Source organism: Helianthus annuus, chromosome 3 (genome assembly GCF_002127325.2).
Source record: "Helianthus annuus cultivar XRQ/B chromosome 3, HanXRQr2.0-SUNRISE, whole genome shotgun sequence".
NCBI lineage: Eukaryota > Viridiplantae > Streptophyta > Magnoliopsida > Asterales > Asteraceae > Helianthus > Helianthus annuus.
The window spans coordinates 29,094,812-29,117,051 of NC_035435.2; positions in this window are offsets into that span (position 1 = coordinate 29,094,812).

Genomic DNA, 22,240 nt, shown 5'->3' on the forward strand with positions numbered 1-22,240 from the left:
CATGGTTCATTTCGAGAAGCTTTAAACTTGAATCCGTGTTTTGAAGACAAGAAAACGTATGTAACTGTTGTACACTAATGTTTCTTTGTTTATTATTATATTTAGAATTTATAATTATGATGTGAAACTTGATGGCATATAGTGTATTTAGTGTAAATTGTGTCCAAATGCATATTTGAAGTGTTAAATTTTATCCACTTTTAAGCTTTGTTGTCTTTAGGAAACCTACCTACAAACACCACAAGATCATTAATAAACTATTAGAAACGAGTACCATGTTGCAAATTGTCACACCCCAAAAACGACGCAGCGGAAAATTAAACGTAGTGGTGACGGAAGTTGGTGCCCATTTATATCTTGTCGTTCGATGCATTTAATTGTTGGACATTTTAATTTATTTTAAACATAAGTTATTTAAACATTACGTTTTAAGACACGACACAACCATATAGTTAAGTTGTCTTTGATCCTTGCGGATCTTATTACATACGTCCCAGAAAGTTTAAAAGTTGTCCAACATTTTCAAACAACACAACATGCATCATCAAACACAAGATACGCCATAATTCTTGAAGCCGAACTCAAGTATCTTTAGAATACGTTAAAATCAAGTGTCAACACAAAGGAAGCTGAGTTCACATATTCTCATACAAACAATTTACTTCAAAGGAAAACTTTCTGATTATGTGTTTATTTGAAAACATCCATATAATTTTTAGAAAGTCCATTTTACTTCCTTAATAAAATCCATGGTCCTCCGTCGCGGTTCAACAACCCGACAATAACACTCTTACCCAGGTTTTGTATGTTAAATCCATTGCGTCAATTTTCAGACTCGTATGTTAGCTAGACAATACGAACTATATATTTACCATGCAGGGATAATCAAAGCTAGACAATAAACAAAATATCAATTCGTCGTTTGACTTGACACGGAGCGACAGGTCACGACGGGGTTGTCAACCCGATAGATCTACCAACAATTCCTCGCGTGCAATATTTAACTGATTAAACGACATCATGGGTGCAGGGTCCACTCGAGACCAATATGATGTATGTCTCACGTACAATATATATATCCTACTAATATGACAAATTTAATACACGAAGTTGTACGAATCCCCTGAATCTCCTTCCCTTGAGATCAGGCCAGCACACGTCCCAACTTTACGGTCTGTTTCGCCTCGAAAACACCGTACCAATCCCCGTTTCATCCCGAAATAAATATATTCAACAAAACCGTTTCATCCCCGAAACACATATTCAACAAAAACCGTTTCATCCTCGAAACATATATTCAACAAAAACCGTTTCATCCTCGAAACATATATTTTCACAAATCCATATATTTTCAATGAAAATATATAAGTATGTTTTATTCCAAAAACATTATTAAACCCTTTTATTGGCGTGTTCTACCCCCAAAATATATACAAAGCAGTAAAAAGAAGGGTTTAGTGACACTCACCTTTGGGTACGTATTTTAAATAGCGCAATCCCAGAGATTGATTTCTACACGTTCTATTATATATATATAGGAACGATTTTAAATCAATATTCATAACACAAAAAACCTAAGTTTCTCCGTTTCTTAGAATTATCACATAACTTTGAGATTTTCTCGAAAAGTTATCATTTTTTATTATGTTGGCACGTTAATATACATACGAGTCCATATATATATAATTTTATGATTTTGCAACTTGAACGATTTTATTGGTGACCATTATTGTGTAAATCCGTTAACACTCCCGTTTATACGCAATATATCTACGATTTGCGCGTCGTAATATATACACATAAACGTTCACATAATTTATTATTGAAACACGCGAAATCATGTTAACTTATCTATTTTGTCATTTTTATAAAGAAAATATACATAAAATTTCTCATATGCATAAATTTTCATGCTCGACATACAAGTTACACATTTAACGCGATTTTTACCGCACAAAACGCACAAGTATACATGCATAAACCAACTTTTCAAAATAATGTTAAAAACTTAACATACTTTCACATTCTCATGTTTAAATCACATAACACATTTTAACACATAAGGTTTACCCAAAATTTTACCCATACTAGTGTACATTGAAAAATGCCTATTTTAGCGATTCGGTAACGTTTTCGGGCGTCGGGAGTCACGTATGACCACCCAAACTCCAAGTAAACTTAAAACTAGTTAAAATATTTATTTTTAAACTAAAAATATCAGTTTACTTACTGATCTAAATCAGTTTTATAAAAATCACTCGAAAAGCCGATTTTTGACCGTTTTAACGCATAGTTTTGCGTTAAATGTTACTATAATCATCCCAACTCGAAACGACTTAATATTTTAACACAATACATGTTATTTACTGATTAAAATAGTGGTTTTAATCAGATTAGTGCAGTTTTTGTGTAAGTCACATAAATCATGCGATTTCACATATTTTACAACTTTTAATGCACCAAGTACAACATGCAAAGCTAGCAAATATTATGACAAAGTTATATGTCACTAAACACTTTAAAATAACTTTATTTTAGTGTTTATAATCTGATTATATCTGATTTTTACTAAATCATACTCAAATCTCCATTTTATAAACATATATCATCATACAAGATCTAGTTAGTGCATCTAATGCATCCACAACATGTTCTAATCATTTTGTATGAACTTGAATGCACTTAGATCTTCATTTATTTCATGTTTATCATACTCAAACATTCCAACATTCTTATGATCATCATACAATCATTTCTTATAAATGCAAGACATACACCTTCTTACATATTTAAAACTTTTAATCATCAAAATTTACATGCATGTGTACATATACATATATACATACACGACACATATACACACATGCATATACTTCCAAAGTTTTACTGTTTACATATTTATTTCAAATCATAGAAACCTTTTTATGAACATTCTTTTATGATATCTTTTCAACTCATGCATGAACCCATCTTTCAAAGATCAACTCAAATCAATCAAGAACAAGAAATCAAAACACAACTAAATACACACATAGCCATAACTTTCGGCCATACATGCACACATATGTACACTAACTTTTACGTTGATTAAAATCTCATTCTTTGTTAAATACAAGTTTGTGATTTATTCCAAGTTCAAGAGAAACCTTCTAATATCTCTATCATCACTAAAAATCAAGAATGTGATTTAAAACAAGTTTATACCTTCAAGATTTTTAAGTGGGTTTTTGAGAAAAGATGATGATATGAGGATTGTTCTTGCTTGAATCTTGCTTGAAATCACTTCCAAACATCCATATTAGCTTGAAAACATCTTGAAAAGCCCTTGAATCTTCATGGAAAGGTTTGAAATTTTTGAATGTGTATGTTTGTGAGGGTGTTCGGCCATGAGGTTCAAGAGGGAAGAGAGAGAGTTGTTTGATCTTGATTAAATGAAGTTGGAGTGTTTAAGGGGTTATGATGATTAAGTTTATGACACAAGTACCACTTGGCATATTTTCACAATTCCAAGAAGAGGTGGCACCTCCCTTGGCCGCCAACTCTCTTTCTCTCTCTTATACACACACATAAATTATATATACATACATATACATATGTAGATTAGTGATAAAAACAGGTATTTTACTGGATACCAGGTATTTTATCTAGCGTTTTAATCCCGTTTTAGTGCGTTTTAAATTATTTTTATCATTCTATAAAAATAATCACTCAAAATTATTACTGAAATAATTACCAGTTGCCTCGATTGGCTGCGTTGACAATATTTTGTTTAATTTCAAACTCGAAAAATAGAGTTTCTTAGCGTTTTAATTTATTCTTCCTCACGAATATGATTAAAATTATTATTCTAATCATATCAGACTATTTTTAGGATTTTAACACTGATCGGGTGGTCACCGACGTTCGTTTCGCATTTTAACCGTTACGCGATAAGCGTTTATCTTATCGTTGCCAACATAATTTAAATTTACCAACTCATTAAATTCCACATATAAACATCAAAATCAATCAAATGCAGCCTTTTACCTATTCACAACACGTGTTACAATTGTACGCTACGACCTGAAAAGCCGGGTGTCACACAAATCGTCACCACCGTAGCATCACATAGGTTTTCTACTCGATAGATAAAAAGTGGATAAAATTTAATAACACACATCCAGAGTCCATATGGAGTGTAGTCTTATCTATGGATGTAAACGAGCCGAGACTGAGATGATTGATAAACTAATGTAAAATGTCGAATCCGGAGCAACGCGCGGGCATGCCCACTTTCTTAATAAATGTCTCAAACACCCAAAATGATTTTAGGTGTTATTATCAAAATGGTAACATAAATCATGCATCATAAACAAAATATGATGACAAATTAGTACAATTCCGATCACAATCATATTCTAAACTTAGCTTAAACTTTGAACTACCTGCCCTACATACCCGTGAAACCCTAAATCAAGAACACAAATAACAAAAGAAAAAACTGTCACACCCCAATCGATGGCGGAATCATCGGGATGTGGCATGATGTGAATAGGTTGCTCGAGAGAATCCATAATGACTAATTGTGATAGTATTTAATAAGGTTCAATATCCCATACTATACAAATATTTCAACAAGAGTCATAACGGAATTCAGTAGTTTCTCAAACAACAAAACATAACAAAACAAAACAAAACTTGCATTTAGTTTAGGCAGGTTTCTAGACATCCTAAACCATTTCCAGCAGTAAATCCATCAACCTTTCACATACGTTAAAATAAAAGTCAATACAATAATGTAAATGTGAGTACACAAGTTTGCATAAATATAGTAATAAATTGTTTACGCATAACCAGCATGTAACACGTAAAAGGGCGAATTATCACACCCCAACCGATGGCGGAAACATCGGGGTGCGGCACTAAGCGTTCAGATTGCTCAAAAGTTTCCATAACACTAGATATTTCGATATAGATTAAATAGATTCAAACATTGTCTAAAACCATCCACAAATCAAACACACGTATCACATACAAAACATCAAATATTGTTTCAAGTTTCTAGATTAACTAGGCGTGTGTTTCTAGCAGCAACCTAGCTTGTTTTCTTGAGTCCAGCATCTTATCAGCCTGCAACATGTATTAAAATAATGTCAATACAATAATGTACTGGCGAGTATACAAGTTTGAGTATATAGCATAATAGTTTAAAAAGACTTATATCCATCATATAAACGATAAAATAATTTCAGCCATGCTAGTGTTCGCAGTCCAAGTGATAGCCCAAGTGTCCCAATGCATTTATCACTTTCCCAAGAATCAAGGAAAGCAAATAGAATCCTCCTAACCATACCCCCGAGAATAATGGGGAGGTACATTCTCCTATAGCGCTACTATTGTTAAGGCGGAACTACACACGAGGATTAAACGCTCACATAGCATAAAGAATCAAGAATCAAGAATCCAAAAGTATCAAGTTTCACTTTTACAGAGGATAGAGTTAGATTCAAATAGTTTCAAGTTTCATAGAATACATGTTGCATCCCAAAAGTTTAAAACGAAAAGGGATCGAGTATACTCACAGTGGGTGCTAAGTATCGACACCTGCTACTTGGATTAAAGGGAGCTCTGAGGTCAGCCTGATTATAGATTAATAGATAAGTGTCGGCAGAATAACGAGAATCGTGCAAGTGTCGGATCAGTCTTCTGATCGGATGACCATCCGGACAGATGGTCATCCGGTCGGATGACATATAGATGGGACGGCTCACCATCTGATCGGATAGTCATCTGGGCGGATGGCCATTCGATCGAATGGTCATTTAATCCAAAAGTGAGTTTCCAGAAAGTTTATCTTTTGAAGTTTTCATTGTAGCATGATATCAAGTCGTTCGATTGGATGGTCATCCGATCGGATGGCTGTTCGGTCGAATGACTCTTCGAGTGTAAGTTTCAACGTTAAAGATTCTAATTCAAAATAGTCCAAGTGTTGAAGTTTGCTGAGGCAATCCACCTTGTCGGACGGTCATTCGATCGGACGGTCGTCCGATCGGATGGTTGTTCGTCCCCGGTGTTCCTGTCTCTTGAAACATTGTAAAATCTCTAAGTTTGAATTCAACGAAGGTGACGGGGTAACGTATCAAGATAACAGGAAACTCACCAAAGTTCAGCTCGTCTGATCGGATGGGAATCACCCCGTACGATCGGGTGGTTGTTCTTGACTAAGTTTCATGTCTGACCCGTAATCCGATCATCTTCTCCGGTGAGAATCCATCTTCCAAGCCGACTCCAGACTACACACCAAGTCTACAACCCATTTGGGTCCGATTTCCACCATTTCAGGTAAAAAGTTGAAGGAAGATTAAAGGAAAGCATGAAAGTACTGAAAAAAACTTAGATTTAATAAAGCTTTGGTGTAAAACACATGGAAATCGCTCATATATGAGCTAACACTTGTCGGAAATGACATCACACAGTCGGTTGTACAAACCGCCATGATGAAGTCACCTTCAAGAGCTCGGATCTTAGTGATTTCATGGTGAAAAGTGTGATTTCGAGGAAGAATCATGTGAGGAATGGTGCATGGATTGAAGTTGTACAAGATTTAAGTTGAAAACTTACAAGAATCGGCCTAGAATCGAAGAAAAGTGCCCAAGAATGAGAGTGCGTGCGTGTGGATCGGAGGGCTCTGTCACATTAGTGAAGAATGATGTGACATGTCCTATTTATAATGTCAGAGGAGAAGTAAGGCGGTGTAACAGACGGATCGTATGGCTGTTCGGTCGAATGGCCCTCCGATCGAATGGTCATCCGATCGGATGTCCATTCGGACAGTCCAATCCGTTTTGCAACTTTTCCGTCTTTGGTTCGTTTTGCGAGTTAGATTAAGCGTTGCGTTGCGTATTATTGTGTAATATCATTACATGGCAAGATTATATCATTAACACAAAAGTTTCCAGGTTTCCATGTTTACATAAGTATCAAGCCTCTAGTATCTCGTTTAACCAAGTCTCAAGTTTCACGAGTCTCAAGAGTCAAGCATCAAGTATCAAGAATCAAACCTCAAGAATCAAGTATCAAGAATCAAGCCTCAAGAATCAAGTATCAAGAATCTAGTTTTAAGAATCAAGTCTCAAGAATCAAGTATCAAGTATCAAGAATCTAGTATTAAGAATCACAAAGTTTCAAGTATCAACCAAGTTTCAAGATTCAAGTATCAAAGTGTCAAGATTCATAAAGTATCAAAAGATAAGCCAAATACATATAACACATCTAACATTTAAACACACAAATAATGTAAATAAATCCGTGTTTTCAGTTTGCGTTGAGTTTGCGTTGCGATGAGCGTTTAAGTAATAAGAGTTTAATGCGATAAGTAAGCGATATAAAATGTGTTTAAAATGTAGTAAACCCATGGTAATCATCGAATCTCGGAGTATAAGCGTTTACGAACGAATCAAATGGTAACTAATAGGAACAAACAAAAGTCGGCTTGTTACAAAAACCAACCCATTTGACTTTAGGTACCAAATCAATGAGATTAATAATGTCATTACTAAGTTGAACATCAACCTTATCAAGACTGGCGTTGTCGAGAATAAGTTTCCATAATTTCTTCTTTCAAAAATAATTACAAATCTTCTATATGGCCAACCGGGAAAAGACAACCTCTACCGATTTGGCGAACCGATAGCTTGTCAAAACAAAACAAAGCATCGAAGTTAAGCTCCCTGCAAGCACTTCATGAAAACAAAACAAAACCTCATAACTCTTACAATCTCTTCATCATGTAACATTAAATCATTGTAGTTAAAATGAAAACGAAACAATACTGGTGAATGAACCAGACGATTGGATAAAAAGCACCGTGACGATTCAGTTTCACTATCATTGTTTCAGCTTATTAACGAATGTCCTACTCGACAATAAAAAAAATTAGCCTGATTGTTACAACTACAGGAAAAAAAACCTTACAACAAAGAATTTAAAAAATAGAAATTACATATTTAAATCTTTGAGAATAATTGTACCAGAAAAGTCATAGCAAGAAATTATCTTTGAAAAATGGCTCAGAATTTTGGATCCAAAATAAAAGTATAAAAAAAGTAATCGGAAGCAGACACTAACATTGATGATAATGAAATCAAATGCCGATACTAAAACAAATAGAACACCAATTAGAAGCAGATAATAACCTAACCACTTTTATATAGTATTCACATTGATAGAGTATTATATAAAAACATTAATACATGCTATATGTTTCCGACTTCCCTTTTCCCTCAAATCAATCTATAATGTCACACCCTGGCTTTTGCGGAAGCGTGGGTTTATTTGGTGTGACTTCTTAATACCATAGCAATTATCATAACAATGCTATATGAAAATAAAACCATGATAGTCATCCATTCATCAAGTTTTAAAAGTTACCACAACAACATTGTTTAAAAGTCGACACATAAAACCAAATACAACCATGACATAATTAAAAACATGTTCATACGACATAACAAAAGACTTGACTAAAAATATGGTTTAAGACTTGTAACCCGTCCAGGCAAGGGTCACACTTCCTAAACCCGGATGACATCATTATTCCTTACGCAGCTTGACGTGATTGCATACCTTGCCAGATCCACTAATTTCCTGAAATACATGTAGTTTGAACAATCAACAAAAGTTGAGCGAGTTCATGTAAAAATGAGTATGTATAAACATTTCATGTATAAATAAAAGTTCCGGGTATGTAGCAATAAGGAAAAAGAGATCACCAATGGGTTGCAAAGCCACTGGTATGTGTGAGAAAGTGCAGGGAAACTCAAACCTAGCAAATTTGTTACCGGGCTTCGGCTGGAAGACACAGTCACCTCTATGGGCCGCCCCGGCCTCACGGGTGTGGGCTCGCTACACCCAAATAGATCTGTCACTCTTGTGTCCCTCGGTCCTAACAACGAAGATTAATGGCCTCAAGCGTTGTACCCACCCCTCACATGATCTAGTAGTATAAACCCTCCCTACGCTAACCATACCATGTAATAAATGTTTGTAATAATAGTCGCATGTATTTCACCCCCGAAGTATAAAACTGAAAACAGTAAAGAGAAAAGGGGGACATGAACTCACAGAAGTGCGTAGCCTGTAACGTCAACCTCAAACTCGAACTGCTGCGTGACGACCTACACGTACTAATGTCTATTAGATGGAATGGGCCGTGCGTTGGCTTAGGGTTTAACGTTTTTGGAGAAATAGTTAGGCAACTATTCCGTATTCACACTTCTTAATTATTTTATAAGTGTATTTCCTTCCCAAGGACAGGGGTATTTATACATGTACGCTTTATAATTCCGAAAAAATATATTTTAAGTCTCACTTAGAAAATATATTTTTAGTCACTTGTCTAAAACATTTTAATTCCAAAATATATATTTTTCCCAAAAATATTATATTTTACCTCGTATATTTTCCAAAATAATACTTTATCAAAATATACGTATGAGAGTATTTTCCGAAATATACATAAGTTACGTTTTAGCGTGTCGTAAAGCAACAATACTTGTGTAACTTAAATATTTATTTTGTGAGAGCATTGGTATTATTTTGGAGTCGTAATTTCATGGTATTTTCAAGTTATATTATTTTTACCCTAAAAATAATATATCTATTGCACAGAATAACAAACAATCACACAAGCGTTTTATTATAAAATATATATTCTAAATATATATTTATCAAATTTTATTTACGAAAATCCACCTCCGGTACTTGGTTATTTTTGGAAATAAAAATGATGGCGAAGTTTATTTAGAAAAATAAAGTTAAAAATGTATTTGTAAACTCTTGTTAGAAAAATATTTCTAAGTGTTGAAATTCTAGAAAATTTCGCCAGAGTTTCCTTTGTAAATGGAGGCGTCCATGCTTACTAGCATATCATTTTCTTTTGTAAAATCATTCAATCAATCATCATCCAACAATATACAATCTCTAATCATCAATCTTGATAAAAATAAGCATAAATCATAAACTTATGAACTCGATATATTTATAAAAGCAAGTAGTAACTTACTAGCATGATTAGTGAGTCTTGTTACCTTTAAAAATGTGGTTAGTTTCTTAAAAACTTTATTTTTAAAGGATTTGGACATTTACAGCTTCTAGTCATGATTTCTAAAAATATTTCTTGTGAAATTTCGTTTTACACAAGTGTTTACACACTTGTTTACTTACTAAAAATGTTTAAATCTTATGTAAGATCCAAGTGTTATCAAAAGTAATATTTTTCACTTGGTTCTTTCGAAAAACCACTCATAGATCTTTAGATCTACAAGTTTACAACTCATTTTGATCTTCAATTTTCAAGAAAACATGTATGTAATCAAGTTCATAGCTTATGTGTGGATGATTTCATCATCCGCAACATTTTTAATCTTCACATCTTGCTAGTTCATGTCTTTTAACATGATCTAGCAAGTTTATGTGATGAACCATATCATTCTATCTAACAAACAACATTCAACAAGCATGACAACATAAGATCAACATGATTTCTTCACTACTTTAACCATTGTATTTTATATCTCATTAACCACTAACATATAAATAAAATATTGAAAAGAAAACAAAGGGTGGGTCACCCTATGGTGACCGTCGCCCAGGGGGGGGTATTGGGTTGGTTTCTAATGTTGTGGTTACAATCTAGTTAGATTTAAATTGTTAAGTTAGTGCATGAAGGTGTGTTATATAATATAAGGTGTGTTAGGGTGTTCGGGGACCATAACTAGCTCAGAAAAGTAAAAACAGTGTGTTTGGCAATAATTTTATGTTTCGGGTAAAGTCTGGTTGCTCGGTTGGGTGTTGTCCGTTAAAGTGCTAAATTAATCTTTAAAGTGTCTTTTATATTACTTTTAGTGACACATTTAATTCCCAACACTTTGGAAAGTATCTAGGACTATTTTGTCAAGTTTTTGCACTTTACTAGCATTATTAAATGTTGAATTTTGGTTATTTAGTGCAGAATTCTACATTTAAAGTGTGTTTTAGGCACTTCCCGGCACTATAACTATCATCTAGTGACGCAGTTTTATGGTCCTCACTTCCCTACACTTCCTACTAGTGAAGTATTCTATCTCTGGCTCATATTGGCCTAAAAAACATTGTCTGTCTAGGTGCTGGCATTGTCAGCATGTCTCTGGGTTATCCGCTCACTGTGCTAACTGTGCTTTGTGCATCAAGTTTGTCACAAATATTTGTATGAAATAAATGAAGTGACAGTGTGAAATGTGATGCATATGTATGTATGTAACAGAAAGCAGAAAGCACTTTAATCACAGTTGTTATCAAGCACAGTTATTAAGCACAAATTAAATATTAATTAATTGTACGGATACCTGGAATTGTGAGGGTTGTCACATATAAAGCCTAAACTTTGGTAAATATGCAACATATTTAATTAATACAACTAGGGGTTTTGGTTGCGCGACGATTTTGTTGTTGTGTTTAAAGTGGATTAGTCATGTTTGTAATAGGTAATTACGGTTCAATATGTATTCAACATAGTGCTGCTTAGGCTTCTAGGTATGAGGACCGTCCCCGGATGATTCCGGAACGGCGCCGGTGGGAACACCATCCTGCCCCCCCCCCCCGGCTTCGTCCTCGGCGTCGAGTATGGGGCGATGGTGACGATCCACAAGAAGACAAAAACCATCCTCACACCCATCCTATGTGGATCCTACGTGACGGATCATCCTCCAAGGGAGGACCATCACCATACCGCATAGCCTTACACTTGCAGCCGACAAAAATCAATGTCTTGTACGGTTTACGATTAGTTACCACTTATGTTCATTATGGTTGGTTACCATTAGTTACAATGTGTTAAAAAAAGAAAAAAAAAAAGCCTTAAATACTTACTGTTCATTTCATTCAATTATTAATATATAGATAGCCACAAGAAGACAAAAATCATCCTCACACCCATCCTACGTAGATCCTACGTGACGGATCATCCTCCAAGGGAGGACCATCACCATACCGCATGGCCTTACACTTGCAGCCGACAAAAGTCAATGTCTTGTACGGTTTACGATTAGTTACCACTTATGTTCATTATGGTTGGTTACCATTAGTTACAATGTGTTAAAAAAAGCCTTAAATACTTACTGTTCATTTCATTCAATTATTAATATATGGATAATTCACCCTTCGCCCTTTCATACCCAAGGTGTGACCACCATCACGTCAGAACCACATTGACTAAACCTGCCACGCCCTTCACCCTTTCAACCGTTAGCAGGCAAATGCCCTATGTTTCACACCCCTTCCCGCATGGTGTTTGACATCCCCTCCACACTCTAAATCCTACGAAAGTGATACCATAACGCGCCGACTCAGATCAATCATATCCCTAAACGTCAATCGGTAACACATAGTCTTATACATACACCCTCTCAAATCTAACTGGGACATGGTTGTAAACCTTATTAAAAATAGACAAAAATACATAAAAGTATTTTTTGTTATAAAAATACATATAAAAGTAGATATACTCATTTTTTATTATAAAAGTACATATACTCATAACTTTTTATTATAAAAAAATAGAGTACAATGCCTGGATAGTCCCTGTGGTTTTGTAAAGTAACACCTATAGTCCCCAACTTTTGGAAATTACACCGGTGCTCCATGTGGTTTACTTTTTGTTACTCGGATGGTCCCTAGAGTGGATGTACGTTAGTTTTCACCGTTAACTCCATGTAAAATGACAAAATTACCGCTACGAATTAAAAAAACAATCAAGAACTATTTAATCTTTCAAAAACTAAAAAAAGACTTTTAGTTTATTTGTGGGACCCAACCACAACCTACTTTATCTTCCACCAGCACCAGCACTAGCACCACCACATCCCCACCTTCCCATTCTTCATCTCCTTCCCCCTTTTGTCACCAATAACACCACCACCATCAACCACCAGTAAACCCCACCACGTTTTTTCTCATATCACCTACAACATTGCCTCTCACCCACCATACTTCGCCATCGCCGACAAATTGAGAATACAATTATCAAACCAATGGTTCCTCGTACTTACCACTACTTCTTGTCTGCAACAACCTTCGGTCACCACCTCCAATCGTCCACCACTTCATGCTTCAAATACCATCCCAATCTACCAACACCTACCTATAAACAATTAAACACCATAAAAATCAGCATCACTAATAGAAAATAAAAAAAAGTCAACAACCTTTACCTTTTACCATTCACAGCCGGAGGCACCCAATCTCTCTCTCACCTCTCAATTTCTCTCTCTATCATCGGCACCCTTATCTCTCTCTCTCTAGGGATGGCAAAAATACCCGAGACCGACGAGTATTCCCGAAACCCGACACAAATGGGACGGGTATACCCGATACCCGACGGGTATTGGGCCGGGTATGGAATTAGTTTTAAAGATTTTCGCGGGTATGGTTCATGTATGGGATTGAGTGAAACCCGACCCGATTACCCGAAACCATATACCCGTTTACTCGAACTATATACCCGATCATATACCCGAAGTTTTTAATTTATATTTTTATTTTCTATTGACACTTATCTATTATTGATTTATTTTAGTATGTTCATAATTTGAAAAAAAAAATAAATTTTCTTTTTGATGATAGTATTTATATTTTGTATGTTGTGAAGTATATACATATAAGCATGGTTGCAGAAATCGGCTTAGGCGGCCGATTAATCGGCGCCTAGGCGCTACTCACTAGGCGGCCACTTACTGCCTAATTTTGAGCTAGTCGGTCAATTAATCGGCCATGGTCAAAGTCGGTCAAAGGCGGTACCTAGGCGGTCAAAAATCTGATTAATCGGACTATATTAATCGGTTAAAATCGGTCCTAGGCGGTCAAAATCGGTCAAAATCGAGCCATACTATCTGAAACTTGAAGTATTTATGTGAATTTTGAAGTATTATTTTTATATTATTGGGTATATATATATATATAATTTTGAAAAAATACATATAAAAATCCCATTCCAATTAATCCTGATTAATCCCTAGGCGGTACCACACCGACCGACTAGCGCCTAGCGCCTAGCGCCTTCTACAACATTGCATATAAGTGTATAACTATTATAAGGTATTATTAATTTATGATAAAACTTATATGTATGTAATGTATATTTTTAATTTATAATAGTCGTTGCATAAATAAAATTATATAATAATTATAATAGTAAAAAGTGTATTTAGAAATCCCAATGTATATCATTTAACAAATTAATGGGTATACCCAATGTAACGCCCTGCTTTTTCGTAACTTTCCCTATTTAGGAAGCATGTCTTGTATTTCCATTTTTGGAAGCTCGTTTCCTTTGTAATCGTGTTTCGTTTCAAGCTATTGTAAATCCAAGACTTCGATCATAATGAAATTGATCTTTCGTGTGAATTATTCATTGTTTATACATGTCTATACATTAATACGTGCATTCGTTTGATACATGATTCATAATTCGCTTAAACGTAAGTTTAACTCGTAAACATTAATCATGTATTCGTAATTCTCAAATATCCATACATTCCAATACTTGGTTATTCGATTGTAAGATTAAGTTATATGTCTTCACTTGATTATACCTAATCATAAATCAAACATACTTGTTACATTTGATATGTCACATACATGTATTTTTATCACACATTTTGGTACTTTAAAACATGTTTAATATGCACTTTAGACTTTGATAACATGTGAATTATACACCAAACATTATGTAACATCTTATTTATATAAAGTGCATCTCATTTATACCTTTTATTACATTTAAACAACAAATATATATATATATATATATATATAGGGTAAGGTTCATGCGAGAACCACCTTATTGCGAGAACCGCGAGAACCAATGTGAACACAACCTAAAATAGCTAAAAAACCTAAAAAAACCTAACCCCCACCCCCCAAAAACCTAAACCCCCCCACCCCCCCCCCCCCCAAAAAAAAAAAAAAACCTAACCCCCATGTAACAACCCTCACTAAAATTAATATTTAGTATGATAATTATGCAATAAGGAAACCCTAATTAAGTCTAGTATGATTAATTAATCAGTTAATCAATATTAATTAAGCTAACAAGATTAATTAAGCTAAGTAAGGTCTATTAAAAATAGATATATATGAGGTCGTATAAGAACGTTTAATATTAATAATAAAATATATTATTTTTTTTCCTTACTCCGTTTTTAATGAAACTTAGGTTAAAACGTAGATAAAAATATGCTCGTTCTAAAGACATATTCGTCGTTTTATAAAACGTCATATTTTAAAAAGTTATACAAGAAAAACGAGTTAAGCAGCTGAATTAATATAACTAAGCTAGCTAGCTAGCACGTCAAGCTAGCTAGCAAGCACGTCACTTGAATCCCACATCGAACAGAAAAGGAATTGAGCTGCCTGCTTGCTTGCTATAAATAAGAAGCTTTGGATTCATTTTTCTTTGCTCATTTCTTTTCTTCTTCTCTCTATACGTTGGTGTTCTAACCAATAATCACTCAATCGCTATTACGATTCATTTTTCGAGTGATCAATATATCCAAAGAATGTCTAAGTGCCGGCCACATTGGGTTATACTTTGTCGTTTGTCGATAATTCGATAAATGAGTTGAAGTATTATACTTTGTCGTTTGTCGATAATTCGATAAATGAGTTGAAGTATTATACTTTGTCGTTTGTCGATAATTCGATAAATGAGTTGAAGTATTATACTTTGTCGTTTGTCGTCAATTCGATAAATGAGTTGAAGTATTGCACTTTATCGTTCATTGTGAGAATTTGATCTCGTGAGTTATCGTAAAAGCTGTATTGATCATTAACCCGGTTTTTGTGAAATTCGTTAAGGTTCGAATCTCATGACTACCGTTAAGGTTTGATTTGGGTTTTACACCAATACGTATTCTATTCTGTTAAACTTACCAAAAATACTCCCAACTACACCCTTACAATCAAACAAACTATTAAATCATCAGAAGATCCAGAATAATAAAGTACATGTTTAATTATCGGGAAAAGTAGAATCAAGAAGTTTGTTAACTCAATCCTGCATGATGATTAGTGAGTTATTCTTCTTTTATAAACTCTTTTCTCACAGTTTGTGAGTTGGTAACTGTTTTACAATACTCCAAATTATTTTCAGAATTATAACTTACAGTGATTAAGTTTATGTAATCACCAAATTACAGCCGGTATGTGGGGTATTGTGCACATTACTTGATAATCTTCACCATTGGGGCAGCCATTGGGTGATATGACCATAATCACAGACACCATTGGACGTATGGGCCAATGGGTCGAGTGGTAAAGTACTGTGGGTAGATTGGTTGATATCAGAAACATTGTAAAAGATCTTAACACTGTGAATTATAACAAATGTGTCGTTTTCAGTAAAATGAATAATTCACTCAGTATTTCCCGCTGACAAAATCTTTTTAAAACGCGTTTCAGGTAATTACAATAGATTGGAGTAAGGATTGGATCCGACACTGAAGGACTTCAAGAAGTGGCTTATTTTCAAATTAAGAAATATTGTTTTTATTAAAAGCTACCTTTGTAAAATATGGAATTTATTCCATCTTTTTAAATAAAATCCAGTGTTTCTAAACTCTGATATTTTTCCTAACTCACGGTCCTGATGAAATTTCCGCTGCAATGTTTTTCAAAATAATCACCGGTACCACTGGACTGCTCACGGCACCGATTCCGGCCAGATGGGGTCGGGGGCCGTGACAGAAGGTGGTATCAGAGCTAAGCCACTACTTTAAGCCTATAAAGTGTTGTGATAACAATACTTAAGCTTAAATAAAAGAGTTAGGAGATTGCTATTAACTTAACTGGTAGCACATCTGATAGCATTTAAACTTGCACATAAGAAAAGATGCCTTAGTATAAGCTAAGCCACTTGTTTACGCAAATAGGTGTTATAATAATACCTAAGCTTAAACGGAAAGTTAGAAACTTAAAAAATTATCTGATAACATTCTGAATGATATTTAGACTTGAACTTAAGAATTTTGCCTTAAAATAAACTCTAAGGTAAATTACTTATATAAGTATAATGTAATGAATACTGGTATATCATAAGAATGACGGTTAGCAGGCAATAGCACTTAATTGCTATTTATTCTTGCTTATTGATATTATTTGGTCTAGAATAAGATATGTTATGGGAATACAAATTTCCTTGATTCTGGATAAAAGTCCTAATAAAAGAGACACTTTTAAAATCTTGAAAAGATACTATTTATGGGAAATAGAAAATTTTCTCCGGCAAAACTGGGTATAGAGCAGCAGACTCTCCAGCTTGTCCGGATATACTGAGGTTACCTCTCCGGCGCAAACCGGGTAAGATGGGGTATACAAAATGTCAAACAAGTGACAAGATTTCCCTAAATAAGTATCATGGCCTGATATCAGACTTGTTTTTGGAAATAAGAATCTGTTAAATACATTAACCTTATAAAGGGTATGTATATTACAGCATGTGAAATATATGATTATATAGATATGTATATCTATAAGAAATTTCAAAAGCCATAACAATTGATAATTAGGGATAAAGCACAAGTATATGTGTCAATAATAAATTTAGATTCCTTTATCAAGAATCTCTTACCTATATCGATATCAAACATTATTTTGTTTGATCATCTACCTTGTAACTCGAGCAACAATAATAAATGGAAACCCATTAAGTTGGGACACCATCAAAAATATAAGAATTACCAATACTTTGCCATAAATTATTAACGCCATAAATTATGAACGCAAGTAAGAAGCATGTCAAGTTGTGCTAATGCACAAGAAAACACATGAAACTTAAAATATACGTCCACAGACGTCAAAGTTTATCACACACAACTTCCAAGGCAAGACCTTTGAAAAATATAAATTAGGCACGATGACACCAATATTAATTCCGTCGGTAAAAGTACTACTAATCAAAAAGTGGTATTTTGCCACATGATCTTACAAACAATCAAAATCTCGCTGAGGTACGTTGGAACAACATTTCACAAACATCGGTACATAGTTTAACCTGAGTCATAATTATTAGTACTACAAAAGAAGTCATATAGTTTTGCACATTCCCTATTTCATTTCACTTCATTCGACATTCTCTGATAATGTCATTAAACAAATAAGTTATCACACGAAATTCCAGATAAAGCTCTTATATTTCTTTCGTTGCAATTCTGACTTCTGCCTATAAAGAATTGACTTTCGTGTTTTTACTTCCTCTAATAGTCATCATACCATGAGGATTTCTTTCATAGTAGCAAATATTGATCTATTTCATTTCTTGGTAAATCCACACTTTACACATGCACTGTTTGTTGCGCATGTGGTTCGTTTGATTTATAAAGACCACTGGAGGGCTTCATTCCAATTTATTATTTTTATCAAAAGTTCAAATATCATATCACTATACTTGATCTTTGCATTTATAAACCACGTTTATTGCAAAACGTTGACTCTTTGATATTGAGTCAATAAGTTTCTTGAAAAACTCAATTTCCTTTAGCATACATGGTTTTTGTTGTAAACATATCCCAAAATTTCTTATTAATACATGAACTCGTTTTGTTTACACCAAGTTCAATTGTTTGAACTTGCTCGCATCATGTATTCAATTCAAAGTCCCATATGATGGATTGAAGCCATCATATTCAAAATAGTCCCGACAAGCACTTCAATTCTCTTGAACCATAGCATGCTTGTTTAGTCTTCGAATTCATCAAAACATTTATTTGATTACAATCACCTTGTGGTGACATTTTTCACAACATTTGAAAATTTCGTTGATCTCGTTTAAATTATTTATTTTTAGTAAGTATTTAAATATTAATAACAGTAGGTATTAACATTATTTTAAGGGTATTATCAAGACAGATATTGGATAGCGCAGCCTTAGTTAGGCATGGACTGATCACCTATGCTTAAACAAGGCAGTACTAACCAATATCCAACAATGATAATAACTATTTAATATAAATTAAGTCATCATACTTATTTAGTAAATTTCAATTATATATACAAAAATATTTTTATAGAAATATATATATATACTTCGTACTGTGAAGAGAAAACATATTTTCATAAAACAAATAAAGAGACGAATAAAATTATCTAAATAATCGCCTAAATATTCATAAACAAGACATGTTATAAATAAACTTTTGGTTAATATTTCACAACTATTAAATACTTATAGAAATATTCCTTTATAATATGTACATATTAAAATATCAAATGTCATTTACGCAAGCCAATATTTAAGTATGCTCGATATTAAAATAAACATTTATTATTCTACTTTCATGATACCCTAATCTATAGTAAACATACTTAATTTTAAAAAAAAAAAATAATAATAATCATGAGTTCTACGATATTGGGTAAACCTATTTATAAAACATATATTATTATTATTACGGGTTTTGATATTTTAAACCTATCTATATTTATTTATTATTCTACTTTATGATAACATAAAAGGAAAAGGTATTTAGTAAATCAAAATATCACCTATCTTTAAATCAAACATTTTGATTAAAATCATCTGAATACAATTTTGTATTAAGACAAAAATACTCTAACTTTATTGTCTTTTATTCTTACAAATCACCCATCGCAACACATTGATTTTCTCATATCATAATTTAATATTTGCCGAATCATTTTCATGGTTTCATTTCATTTTTAACTGGTCAATCTTAAGTCTTCCTTAGGTACCAATCAAGGTGAGTTTTCTTCTGACAAAGAATTTTTACTAATTCCAAAAAGTTCTTCACATTCATTTTAAGAATCTATAGATCATATATCTTTTGGCTTAAACCCAATCACCTTGAAAAAAACTATACCATTTCATCTCATTCGTTTGAACATTTCATCTTTTGAAATATCTAGATTCGCTTCCTTGAAACTCACAATTTCGAAAACGGTGAATTTATTCGGTCATCATTATTGAGTTCTTTCAATCATTACAAACACTTTGTAGCATCCGAATAGAGCTGTAGCCTGTGTTAAACCCTATTCATACGCCGTTCGTTTGGTTTGTCATTTTCTTGGTACAATTATGTACTCAGATTACTATACACTAAAATTCTATTGTTTAGTATATCCTTACCATTTAAGTAAACAATATTGATTTTCGGGATAATCATTAACAAATCATTTTTCATACTTCTACTCACAAATAGAATCTTTTTAAATTGATCAAAGTAAGTTCATTTCGAATATTGAATCCAATTGTTTAAACTCATACCTCTCAAAATATCTTTTGATTCCATTCCACGCTACATTATTCCTCTTAATTAAAAGAAGAAACATAACCCCAAGAAAATATCACAGTTTAAATCTCGAGGACGAGATTTTATTAAGGTGGGGAGGATGTAACAACCCTCACTAAAATTAATATTTAGTATGATAATTATGCAATAAGGAAACCCTAATTAAGTCTAGTATGATTAATTAATCAGTTAATCAATATTAATTAAGCTAACAAGATTAATTAAGCTAAGTAAGGTCTATTAAAAATAGATATATATGAGGTCGTATAAGAACGTTTAATATTAATAATAAAATATATTATTTTTTTTCCTTACTCCGTTTTTAATGAAACTTAGGTTAAAACGTAGATAAAAATATGCTCGTTCTAAAGACATATTCGTCGTTTTATAAAACGTCATATTTTAAAAAGTTATACAAGAAAAACGAGTTAAGCAGCTGAATTAATATAACTAAGCTAGCTAGCTAGCACGTCAAGCTAGCTAGCAAGCACGTTTGCTTGCTATAAATAAGAAGCTTAGGATTCATTTTTCTTTGCTCATTTCTTTTCTTCTTCTCTCTATACGTTGGTGTTCTAACCAATAATCACTCAATCGCTATTACGATTCATTTTCCGAGTGATCAATATATCCAAAGAATGTCTAAGTGCCGGCCACATTGGGTTATACTTTGTCGTTTGTCGATAATTCGATAAATGAGTTGAAGTATTATACTTTGTCGTTTGTCGATAATTCGATAAATGAGTTGAAGTATTATACTTTGTCGTTTGTCGATAATTCGATAAATGAGTTGAAGTATTATACTTTGTCGTTTGTCGTCAATTCGATAAATGAGTTGAAGTATTGCACTTTGTCGTTCATTGTGAGAATTTGATCTCGTGAGTTATCGTAAAAGCTGTATTGATCATTAACCCGGTTTTTGTGAAATTCGTTAAGGTTCGAATCTCATGACTACCGTTAAGGTTTGATTTGGGTTTTACACCAATACGTATTCTATTCTGTTAAACTTACCAAAAATACTCCCAACTACACCCTTACAATCAAACAAACTATTAAATCATCAGAAGATCCAGAATAATAAAGTACATGCTTAATTATCGGGAAAAGTAGAATCAAGAAGTTTGTTAACTCAATCCTGCATGATGATTAGTGAGTTATTCTTCTTTTATAAACTCTTTTCTCACAGTTTGTGAGTTGGTAACTGTTTTACAATACTCCAAATTATTTTCAGAATTATAACTTACAGTGATTAAGTTTATGTAATCACCAAATTACAGCCGGTATGTGGGGTATTGTGCACATTACTTGATAATCTTCACCATTGGGGCAGCCATTGGGTGATATGACCATAATCACAGACACCATTGGACGTATGGGCCAATGGGTCGAGTGGTAAAGTACTGTGGGTAGATTGGTTGATATCAGAAACATTGTAAAAGATCTTAACACTGTGAATTATAACAAATGTGTCGTTTTCAGTAAAATGAATAATTCACTCAGTATTTCCCGCTGACAAAATCTTTTTAAAACGCGTTTCAGGTAATTACAATAGATTGGAGTAAGGATTGGATCCGACACTGAAGGACTTCAAGAAGTGGCTTATTTTCAAATTAAGAAATATTGTTTTTATTAAAAGCTACCTTTGTAAAACATGGAATTTATTCCATCTTTTTAAATAAAATCCGGTGTTTCTAAACTCTGATATTTTTCCTAACTCACGGTCCTGATGAAATTTCCGCTGCAATGTTTTTCAAAATAATCACCGGTACCACTGGACTGCTCACGGCACCGATTCCGGCCAGATGGGGTCGGGGGCCGTGACACCCCAACCCCCCCCCCCCCAAAAAAAAAAAAACCTAACCCCCCCCAAGCTAAATGCTAAAAACTAAAACCTTCAAAAAACCTAACCCCCCCCCCCAAAAAAA